We start from the raw sequence: 11,944 nt of genomic DNA, 5'->3' as shown, positions 1-11,944 counted from the left end.
GAATATGGATTATACTATTTGTTCACCTATGTTCTCACTTGATTCTTCCAAAATGTATAAGAGGTAGAAAAAGAAAAAAAACAAACATAATATTCCACATTTTACTGTGGAATTTGTGAGGTCACTTTGGCAGATAAAATCCAAATTCAGTATTTTTAATATAATCGCAGGCCTAGATCATGCTCAATGACAAATCTACTGGCAGGTGTATGAAACATATAGTAGTATGAATCAACACAATGAAGATTTTTTTTTTTAACTTTTAGTCAGTTTTGTTAGTCTCTATGGGTATATTCTGTATAGACAATGAACCCTCTCCTTAACTGCACCTGAATGAACTACTCTCACCAGAACATCCTTCCTATACCACTCAGTCAATTATTCCAATAGGCCCAACTTTTTTTTTTTTTTTTTTTTTTTTTTTTTTTTTTTTTTTTTTTTTTTATAAAGAGCATACATTTATTTCTCACAGTTCTAGAGGCTGGAAAGTCTAAAATCATGTCGCCAGCAGATTGTATGTTTGGTGAGGGCTTTCTGATTCACAGAAGGCTGTCTTAATGTTTCCTCACATGGCTGAGAGGGTGAGGGAACTCTCTGGAGCTTCTTTTCTTTTAAATATTTTTTTAATTAAAAATACAACTAACATGCAATATTATATTAGTTGCAGGTGTACATCACAGTTATTCAACATTTATATACCTAAAGAAGTGATAAGTCCAGCAACCATCTGACACTGTGCTATGCTTTCACAATGTTATTGACTATATTCCCCATGCTGTATATTACATCCCCATGAATTATTTGTTTTATACCTGGAAATTTTGACCTCTTATTCACCTTTATATTTTCCACCCTTTCTAAAATTTTCAATTACAGTCGACATTCAATATTATTTTATATTAATTTCAGATGTACAGCAGAGTAGTTAGACATTTATATAATTTAAGAAATGATCCCCCGACTAGTCTACTACCCACCTAGCACTATACATAGTTATTACCATATCATTGACTATATTCCCTATGTTTTACTTTACATCATTATGACTATTTTTTAACTACCAATTTGTACTTTTTAATCCCTTCATCTTTTTCACTCTGCCCCCCAAACCCCCTCCCATCTATCTGCAACAAATCTAGTACCCATCTGACACCTTACATAGTTATTACAATATTATTGACTCTATCCCTTATGCTATACCTTACACCCCTATAATTACTTTGTAACAATCAATTTGTACTCCTTAATCCCTTGCTTTTTTTTTTCACCTACCTCCTCAACCCGCATCTCTTCTGTCAACCATCAATATGGTTCTCTGTATCTATGAGTTTGTTTCTGTTTTGTTTGTTAATTTTGTGCTTAGATTCTACATATAAGTGAAATCACATTGCATATGCCTTCCTCTGTCTGATATACTCCACTGAGCACAAAACCCTCCAGGTCCATCCATGAGCTGCAGATGGCAAGAACTCATTTCCTCCATGGCCAAGCAATATTTCACTGTATATATGCACCACCTACTTTTTTTATCCATTGATGGTCACCCAGGATGCCTCCACATCTTGGCTATATGGAAGTGTACATCTCCTTGAAGTAGTGTTTTGGGTTTCTTTGGATAAATACCCTGAAGTGGGATTACTAAGACCATTGTCTTTTCTTATAGCCCTTGTTTTAAAGACTATTTTGTAGGCTGCTTACCTCCATTTTGTTTAGTTCCTTTCCTGGATTTTTCTCCTGTTCTTTCATTTGGGACACATTTCTTTGTTTTCTCATTTTGGCTGCATATCCATGTTTGTTTCTATGTATTAGGTAGATCTGCTATGTCTACTAGGCTTGGCCAGGTGGCTTTATGTAGTATGTGTCCTGTGGGGCTCAGTGACAAAATCTCCCTGGTCACCTGCTCCAAGTTCTCCAGGAGGGTCCCTGGTGTGGGTTGTGTGTGCCCTCCTGCTATAGTTGAGCTTTAATTGCTATTGGCACATCAGTAGATGGGATTGTCCCTTAGACTGACTGGCTGTGGGGTTTGGCCATGTCCAAAGCTTACAAGCTGCTGTGTGTGGGGCTTATCCCATTGAGTGGGATTTGCCCCAATGGGCTCTGGTGCCTGTTGAGACCACCCTTTGTGTGTGTCACTTGTGGTGTTCTGCTGTAGTCTGAAGCCAATCTCCAAGTATGTTGTTTCTGGGGCCTTTTGGGAGGTGCTCTGGTGCAGGCCCAGGTCAGCAACTGCCTGTGACTGGCTAGGGACTACCTGGTAAGAGCTACAAAGTGATCCATGGTTGTTCACTGCCTGTGCTGGACCTGGAGTCACATGGGAGAGGCCATGCTACAAACTGAGGCTTTCTGCCCCCAGTACTGGATCTGGGGTAGCTCCACAAAAAGTCAGGACATCCTGAGGCCTGCTGCCACCTGCAGCCTCCCTTAAGATTTAGCCGCTGATAAAGCCTCATTCGGTATGCAAGTTGGTTGATTCAGGGTCTGAGGGAATCATTAGAGTGGGAAGGTTGTGCTCACCAGATTAATGTAGATTCTGATTTGACACCACTGCTGAGCCTGGAGCTACTAAGCAAAAGTTTCAGAGCACACCAAAGCCAGTTGCAGCACCCTGGGGCGCAGGCCCAAGAACTTAGATAGTTTTCCAACAATGTGTGCAATGCAGATAGGGCTGGATGCTCTCAGAGAAAGTGCCTCTGGTGTTGGGGGAGTTGGGTGGGGTGTGGTCCAGTGAGTCATCAGAGTGGATAAGCTGAGCTCACAAGGCCAATCAGATTCAGATTTGGCCTGTGGGGCCAGGCTCAACACAGACAAGATGGTGCCTGCCTACTGGCTGCATGGGAGAAGGACCTCACACAGGGAAAATACCAACTGTCTTCCAGTCTTCCTTCCGGAGCCACACACCTCAGTCTTCACCACCCTATTGTTCTGACGCCTCCCGAATCACCATCCCTCCACTGGAGCCCAAGGTGAGTACCTGCGAGCGAGTGAGTCTGTGCACAGACCATTTAAGAGGACAGCTGGGTTTCCTGCCACCTTCCATCCCACCCAGATGGTTGGAATCTGCACTGTTTTTCACAGCCAGATGTTGTGGGATCTCCTATTCCTGGCACCAGTACTCTGGGCTGGGGAGCCTGATGTGGGGCTGGGGTCCTTTGTTGCTCCAAATGGAACCTCCATGGCCTGGATATCCCTCCTGATTCTCAACCATCACAGGGAGGTTTGGGGCCCATTCCACATCTCCGCCCTTCCTACGAGTCTTGATGTGGCTTCTCTATATTTTCAGTCATAGGACTTCTGTTTGGCTAGACTTCAGGTGGTTCTCCAGGTTCATTGTTCTATAATTTAGTTGTAATTTTAATGTGTTCATGGAAGGACACAGGCACAGTCTTTATCTACTTCACCATACTGAATTCTTTTGGAGCTTCTTTTATAAGAGCACCAATCCCATCCACAGTGAAGATATTAAGTCCATTCAACATTTGAATGTATTTCAAAGGATCTGTGAAGAATTTCACAGTTTGTTGTATAAAAGACATAATTTTTTTAGAGTGCAAATTAACATTCATGTTTTCTGTCACTTGCTTTTCTTTGATTCATTCAAGTAGAACAGCACATATAAGTGCACAACAATGAAAGTGTGTAAATGTTCAGGTAATTGCAAACAGTTTGATATAACTGGGGTCCTAAGTGCCATTCTTGGCAATCCTGGACTGTGAAGTGTCAGGAAATAAGTCTGAAAAGGAATGCTGAAGATTATTTTTCAACTCCTTTGCGATATACTAAGTAATTTAGATTTGATTCTATAAGCAAGAGGAACCATACAAGCTTTCAGGTAAGAGAGTAATATCTTTCAGATTCTAGAAATCTTAATCTGGTAAAATTGTAAAATTTTTAAAAACGGAAATTGGAACAGAGTAACAAATTGATTCGAGGGTTATTTTTGAAGTAGAATTGATGGGACTTGATGAACAATCAGATGTGGAGAGGTGAGAAGAGAGGATTTGAGGATGACTGAAGCTCATAGCTTGATCCACTAGAAGAAAACCATTAACGTTAGTAGAGAATATAGAAAAAAGATTAGGAACATTATGTATGATTCCCATAATATTCAAATGAAAGACTACCCATGCTGGTATTGACTTAACATCACCGTTTTGTTACATGATGGAAGGTGTAATCCTGTGCATTATCATAGCCAATTAAGGATATTTAAATAACCATGTCACATTTCTAATTTATTTTACTATTTGAAATAGGCTCAAGGCTGTACTATAGCAAAAACTGAAAATGTATAACTGAAAATTGGGATTATCATGCCTATAACTCATTAAATTCTTGCAACTGCTATTAAATCTATTTCCTCACTTCTTCAAATGTTAAAAATTCTACGGTAAGAAAACCTTCATTAGTGGAACAAATTGCCTTTACTTGGTTAATTATGTATTGTTTATCAACCCCATTCATTAGTTGATAAAACAAGAGAGATTTACTCGTGCTTCAAAACAAAAAGTTTGGACAGCTTTTATAGTATGATTAGTTATTTAAAATTATTTTACTAGGTTGGACCATACGAATTTTCTAATGTTTGACTGCTTTTGACCTACAAAAATGGCATTTCATCTGGTTCAATCTAATTGTTATCACTGACCTACATAATTCCTGCTGTGATATATATAATATGTACTTGGATTTTTAGTGATACTACGTATCTTTAAAATTGGGTCATCTTGATTAAACATCTAACAGACGTCTGTTTTACTACTTATCAAGATGTTCAGATACTTATCAGACTTTTCCAGTGGCCTACTTTATTTTCATCTTGAAGGTATTATGCAAACCATCCGCAATCATCCAAAATGTACAGAACTAAAATGACTAAGCAACTGGCAAAACTACTAATTTCAACGACATATTATGCATCACTTCTAAATGATTTATCAGTGTGAAAACTCAAAAGTGCCATGTTTTCTATATTTATTAAATGTTCCACAACATTTAATTTTTAACAAAGATGAGAAGACAAAACAGGTTTTCAATTCTTTAGACTCAATCCTATTCTTCATTGTGTTTTATTGTTTGTTTTATGAAAACAATGTAAATTCTGATGTTATAGAAAAATGCATTAAAACTTCTATTTTATTTTTTTATATTAGAAAACAAATGGTAGGAAAAAGACAAAGTGATACCCATGTAGTGAACAAACACTGTTGAGTGAGTCTTGTAAAAAAAAAAAACAAAACAAAACAAAACCAAACAAACAAACAAACAAAAACCAGTTTGGAGCAGAATAATAACAGCAGTATCTAAGAAAAGTAAAGAATTCTTTGTTAATGATGATTATATGTACTCCTCTACTTTCAAGAAACTTTAAGTTTTAAGTTTTATTGTTGACTTAATAACAACTTCAATGGAAGGAAAAGAACACTATATTAAAAGTATATGTGTGTATATATATAATATATATGGCATCCTTATTCCAGAAACATTGAAATGTGAAAAACTATACATCTTATAATTAAAGAAACATGGTTTTCTTTATGACCCAGAAACTCACAGGAATGAGAGCCACTGATGTACAACAAGCACCCTATACAAGATGACAACATGGAGAAACTATATTGAAAAAAGATAGGATATCCTTACTTTTTTAAATTTATAACACTGACATTGGACAAATACAAACAGTTTTGTTGTTGTTTTTTTGCAACAGTTATGTTCACTCCACCCAGACACACTCTTTTCACATTTCTCATTGATATGCTTCACATGTACCTTGAGAAAAAGAAATTTAGCTTATCACAATCTGTCCACACTAAGAAATAATTTAAAAATAAGTAATTTGATATGTATAAGAAACAATTTTAGTTTCCAGTCCTCATAAGGATGAAAGCTGTTTATATATGTCCATCACAATGCCTCACAGGTCCCAAATCTATGGATTTAAGTTTATTCTATAAAGGGCCCAAATGGATGTTAATTTCCTATCACGATATAGAACATACATATTTACATACACATAAATTTTAATAGAATTTATTTTAGAGCAGTTGTAGGTTTATAGAAATTGTGAGAAGGTACAAAGAGTTCTCATATACCCTGCTCCCTGCAAAGATTTTCACCTACTGTTAATGTCTTGCATTACTATGGTACATTTGTTAAAAGTGATAAGACAATGTTTTTAATAGATTTTACTTTTTATGGGAATTTTAACTTCATAGCAAAATTTTAGATTCATATGAGCCAAAGAAAGTTCTCATATGCCCCCACACATACACAGCTTTCCTCACTAACAACACCCCACACCACCGTAGTCCATTTGTTACCTGCATTTTTTGACATGTCAATATCACTTAAATTACATACATTGCATTTCATTCTTGGTAATGTACATTTTAGGAGTTTTGACAAATATATAATGACATGTATCCACTATTACAGTATCATGCAGAATAGTATCATGCCCTAAAAACCTGTGCTCTGCCTATACACCCCTTCCTCCCAACTCCTGGAAACCACTGATATTTTAACTTTTTCCATAGTTTTGCCTTTTCCAGAATGCCGTGTAATTGAATCATACAGTGTGCAACCTTTTTGGATCGGCTTTTTCTTTTAAACTAATAATATGCATTTAAATGTCCTCCAATTTTTTTTCATGGCTTCATAACTCATTTATTTTTAGCACTGAGTAATGTTCCATTGTCTGGATGTGACACGGTTTATTTATCCATCCACCTACTGAAGGTCATCTTGGTTGCTTCCAACTTTGGGCATTTATGAATAAAGTTACGGTAAAAATCTATATGCAGTTTTTGTATGGAAAGAAAATTTCAACCCATTTAGGTAAATACCAAGCAGCATAATTACTGGATCATATGGTAAGCATAGGTTTCGTTTGGTAAGAAAATGCCAAACAGTCTTCCGAAGTGGTTGTATTACCGTGTTTTCCTGAAAATAAGACCTAGCCAGACCATCAGCTCTAATGCGTCTTTTGGAGCAAAAATTAATAGAAGACCTGGTCTTATTTTAATATAATGTAAGACCGGGTCTATAATATAATATAATATAATATAATATAATATAATATAATATAATATAATATAATATAATATAATTTAATATAGTACCGGGTCTTATATAATATAAAACTGGGTATAATATAATATAATATAAAATACCAGGTCTTATATTAATTTTTGCTCCAAAAGACGCATTAGAGCTGATGGGTCAGCTATGTCTTATTTTTGGGGAAGCACGGTATTTTGAATTCCCACTGACAATGAGAGTTTCTGTTGCTCCACATGTTCGCAGCATTTAGTGTTGTAAGTGATTTGGATTTTGGCTATTCTTATAGGTGTGTAGTGGTATTTTGTTGTTTTAACGATAAGCCAAATTCAAAATATTATCATTAACTAAAATCCATAATTTACATTAGAGTTCACTCTTTGTATTACATAGTTTTACCAGTTTTGATAAATCCATGTCATATATTCACCGTTACAGTATCATATAAAATAGTTTCACTGTTCTAAAATTCCCCTGTGCTCCATTTATTTACCCCTTCCCCTTAATCCCCTGTATTAGTTTGCTAGGGCTACTAAAACAAACTACTATAGAAGAGGTAGTTTAAATAACATAAATTTATTTTCTCACAATTCTGGAAGCAAGAAGTTCAAGATCAAGGTGCCAGTAGGGTTTGGTTTCTTCCGAGGCATCCCTCCTTGGCTTGCAGATGGCTGCCTTTTCACTGTGTCCCCACATGGTTGCTGCTCGGTCTGTGTGTCTGTGTCCTAATATTATTATAAAGACACCATCTCTATTGGAGTAGGGGCTACCCTAATTACCTCATTTAAATTAATTACCTTTTTAAAGACCCTATCTCCAAATAAAGTCATATTCTGAGATATTGAGGGTTAAGACCTCAAATGATTGTATGATAGCCACCTATATTATAGATAGTAAACTGATTTACTCAAAGTCTACTGATTTAAATGTTAACCTTTTTTTCTATATTATATTATGTATGTATATAATATAAGTATGTATATTATCTAAAACATACTTTCATGGAAATATCTGGAAAAAAATGTTTGACTAAATATTTGGGTACCACAGCCTAGACAAGTTTATACATAAAATTAACAATTACAACACCACCCCCCATCCCGAATCCTTGGCAACCACTGATCTCTACATTTTTCTGTAGTTTTATCCTTTCTATCTCTACACTATCTCTGTAGTTTTATTCTTTTCAGAATGCCATATAGTTGAAATCATACCGTGTATAGCCTTTTCAGACTGGCCTTTGTCACTTAGCAATGAATTTAATATTCCTCCATATCTTTTCCTGGCATGACAGCTGCTTTCTTGATTTGTTTTTACTGTGTGTGTGTGTGTGTGTGTGTGTGTATGTGTGTTATTGTAGTAAAAAACACATGAAAAATTCACTTTCTTAAATTTTCAGTGTATAGTACAATTGCTAACTATATGCATGTTGTTGTAGAATAGATCTCCAGAACTCTTTCAACTTGCATGACAGAAACTCTATACCTATTGAACAGAAGCTCCCCATTTCCCCCTTCACCTAAGCCTTGGTGATCACCATTCTAATTTCTGTTTCTGTGAGTTTCATTACTTCAGATACTTCATACTTCTTGCAGTGTTTGTCTTTTTTTTTTTTTTAACAGAATACAAAACATCTTTATTACATGGACTAAGCTAGGAGGGAGGATGATTTATGTGCTTTTTCGGGCCTTGTTTTCCTCAGGTAGAACTCCATCTCCTTGCCCTCCAGCACACAGACATCTGCTTGGCCACATTGTCCTGGTCTTGAAGCAATGCATGCAAGAAGCTTGCCCCACTGGAACCTATCCTCTAGAAGACTGCTGATTTTGGCTTTCTTTTTTCTTTCATCATATTTCTTCTGAATTTTCTTTAATCATTTTTTGTTTAAAATTGTATCCTCCTCAGGAGTCAGCTTGGCCCCCTTCTTGTGTCCCAGGGTCAGTGCATGGTGAGACTCATACCCCTGCCTGTCGGTAGGGTATGTTGTCAGTGAGCACAATGCAGTTCTTTACTAGGGTGATGGTGTGGACCAGTTCGTTGTTGGATGTATTGTAGGCAACATCAATAATCCTTCTTTTGCACCTACAATGCTCGCAGCCTCAGGAGAAGTTCCCCACATCCAGCCTCAATGCACGGTACTTGTTGCCTCCACACACATGGACTGTGTGCATACAATGGAGACCAATCTTAGCATTTGGCAGCAGGGCATCCCAGCTCATATTTTCACTTCTTGTTGTAGGGCTTTCTCTTGCCCCCAGACTTGCGGTGCTGGTACCAGTTGTCCCAAGAGATGCCCATGGCGTGGCATCAATTGGAAAGAGAGTATTTGTCTTTTTTGATTGGTTTATTTCATCTAGCATAATATCTTCAAGGGCCAACCATGTTGTAGCATATGACAGTATTTCCTTTATTAAATCTAAATGATATTCCATTGTACTCGTATGTAAATACAGCATTTTATTTATCCATTCATCCATTGACATGATTAATGCTGCAATAAACATGGGTGTCAAAATATTTTTGAAACCCTGTTCTCAATTATTTTGGATATATACCCAGAAGTGGGATTGCTGGATCATATGGTAGTTCTAATTTTTATTAAATTTATTGGGATGACATTGGTTAATAAAATTATATAGGTTTCAAGTGTGATTTATTAATTTTTTAAGGAACCACCATACTATTTTCCATAGCGGTGGTATCATTTTACATAAGTGTTCCAATTTCTCACATCCTTGTCAACACTTTTCTCTTTTTTAAAAAAAATGCCATCTTAATATGTGTGAGGTGATCTCTCATTGGGATTTTGATTTGCATGTTCCTGATGATTTTTGATGATGAGCATCTTTTCATATGTTTGTTGGCCATTGGCCATTTTTATGTGTTCTTTGGAGAAATGTCAAGTCCTTTGCCCACTTTTTAATTGGGTTATGTTTTTACTGATGTTACTGAGTTGTACTAGTTCTTTGTATATTCTGGATATTAACTCATTATTTGTATATGGTTTACAATTATTTTCTCCCATTACATAGGTTTCATTTTTCTGTCTGCTGATTGTGTACTTTGATGTACAGAAGTTTTAAGTTTGATGTAGACCCAACACAATCTGCTTCTGCTTTTGTTGCCTGTGTTTTTGGTTTCATATCCAAAAAAATAATTTCCCATTCCAATGTCATGAAGCTTTGCCTTTACAGTTTCCTCTAAGAGTTTTATAGTTTTCTGTATATAGTGTAAGGTAAACTTTGAATTTTATTCTTTTGTGTGTAGATATCTAGTTTTCACAAAACTACTGGTATGGTAGAGAGAACAAAATTTGTTGAAGACCCCCTGTCACCTGTGTTTCAGGTCAGTTGAGTATATACTCAAGGGTTTACTTCTGGGCTCTCTATTCTGTTCCATTAGTCTATATGATTGTTATGCCAATATCATACTGTTTGGATAACTGTAGCTTTGTAATACGTTTTGAAATCAGGAAGCATGAAGTGTCTTTCGCTCTCAAAATTATTTTGGCTATTCTGTGTCCTTTGAGACTCTACATGAATTTTAAGACAGTTTATTTATTTATTTTTTTAAATTTCTGCAACAACAACAAAAAAAGCCAGGGATTTTGATACAGAAAGCATCAGACCTATATATTTCATTGTTTAGTATGGACATTATAATATCATTTTTTCCTATCCATGAACATGGAACATCTTTCCATTTATATCTGTGTAATTTAACTTCTTTCAGCAATGTTTTGTTGTTTTTAGGGTATAAGTCTTTCACTTCCTTGGTTAAGTTTACTCTTAAGTATTTTATTATTTTTGATACTATTGTAAATGGGTTTATTTTATTAATTTTGTTTCAGGTTGTTTTTGTGGTTAGTGATACAAATTCAACTGATTTTTGATTTCCAATTTTATATCTTCCAATTTTTCTAAATTCATTTATTAGTTCTAACAGTTTGTGGAATATTTAGGGTTTTCTATATGTAAAATCAAGTCATCTGAAAACAAAGATGAATTTGTCCTTCCTTTCCAATTTGGATGTTTTTCTTTTTTTTTTTTTTCCTTTGCCTAATTGCTCTGGCTAAAGCTTCCAGTACCATGGTTAATGGAAACTGCAAGAGTAGGAATCCTTGCCTTGTTACAGATCTTAAAGAAAATACTTTAAATTTTTCACTGTCAAATATGATATTACCTGTGAACTTTTCATGTATGCCCTTTATTATTTTGAGGTAATATCATTCTATTTCTAGTTTATTGAATGTTTTTATCATGAAAATATTTTGAATCTTGTCTGTTGTGTTTGGAACATGTCTCTGTGTACAGAGAGATAATCATGTGATTTTTTTCATTCTTTTTTCTGTTATCATAGTGTATTGTATTGATTGCTTTTCACATGATGGTCCATCTTTGCATCACAGGGAGAAACTCTACTTGGTCATGGCATAGATTCCCTTAATATGCCCATGAATTCAGTTTGCTAATATTTTGTTAAGGATTTTTAAATCAATATTCATCAGGAATATTAATCTGCAGGGTTTTTTTCTTGTATTATTTTTCTCTGGTTTTGATAGAGTAATGATGTCCTCAGTTTGCAAGAATTCCCTCTTCTTCATTTTTAAAAAAGAGTTTGAGAAGCATTGGTTTTAATTATTCTTTAATTAATTACTAGAATTCTACAAAAAAGCCATCTGATCCTAGGTTTTTCTTTGTTGGGAGTTCTTTGATTACTAATTCAATGCATATTTTAATTAAAATTTATTGGGGTGACAATGGTTAGTAAAATTGCATAGGTTTCAAGTGTAAAATTCTGTAATATATTATCTATATTTCACATTGTATGTGGGATATAAAACTGAAAGCAACAAAGGAAGAATAAACTATTGTTTACCCATTCT

General features: G+C 35.3%; 1 pseudogene; it reads right to left on the bottom strand.

Annotated features, from left to right (window-relative positions):
• Nucleotides 1-8,707: 8,707 nt before the first annotated feature.
• LOC117013354 (40S ribosomal protein S8-like) lies at nucleotides 8,708-9,357 on the bottom strand (annotated as a pseudogene).
• Nucleotides 9,358-11,944: the final 2,587 nt, after the last annotated feature.

The sequence above is a fragment of the Rhinolophus ferrumequinum genome, chromosome X (genome assembly GCF_004115265.2).
Source record: "Rhinolophus ferrumequinum isolate MPI-CBG mRhiFer1 chromosome X, mRhiFer1_v1.p, whole genome shotgun sequence".
In the NCBI taxonomy this organism is placed as follows: Eukaryota; Metazoa; Chordata; class Mammalia; order Chiroptera; family Rhinolophidae; genus Rhinolophus; species Rhinolophus ferrumequinum.
The sequence above is the reverse complement of the archived record's forward strand: the minus strand, read 5'-3'. Positions and strand labels throughout refer to the sequence as shown.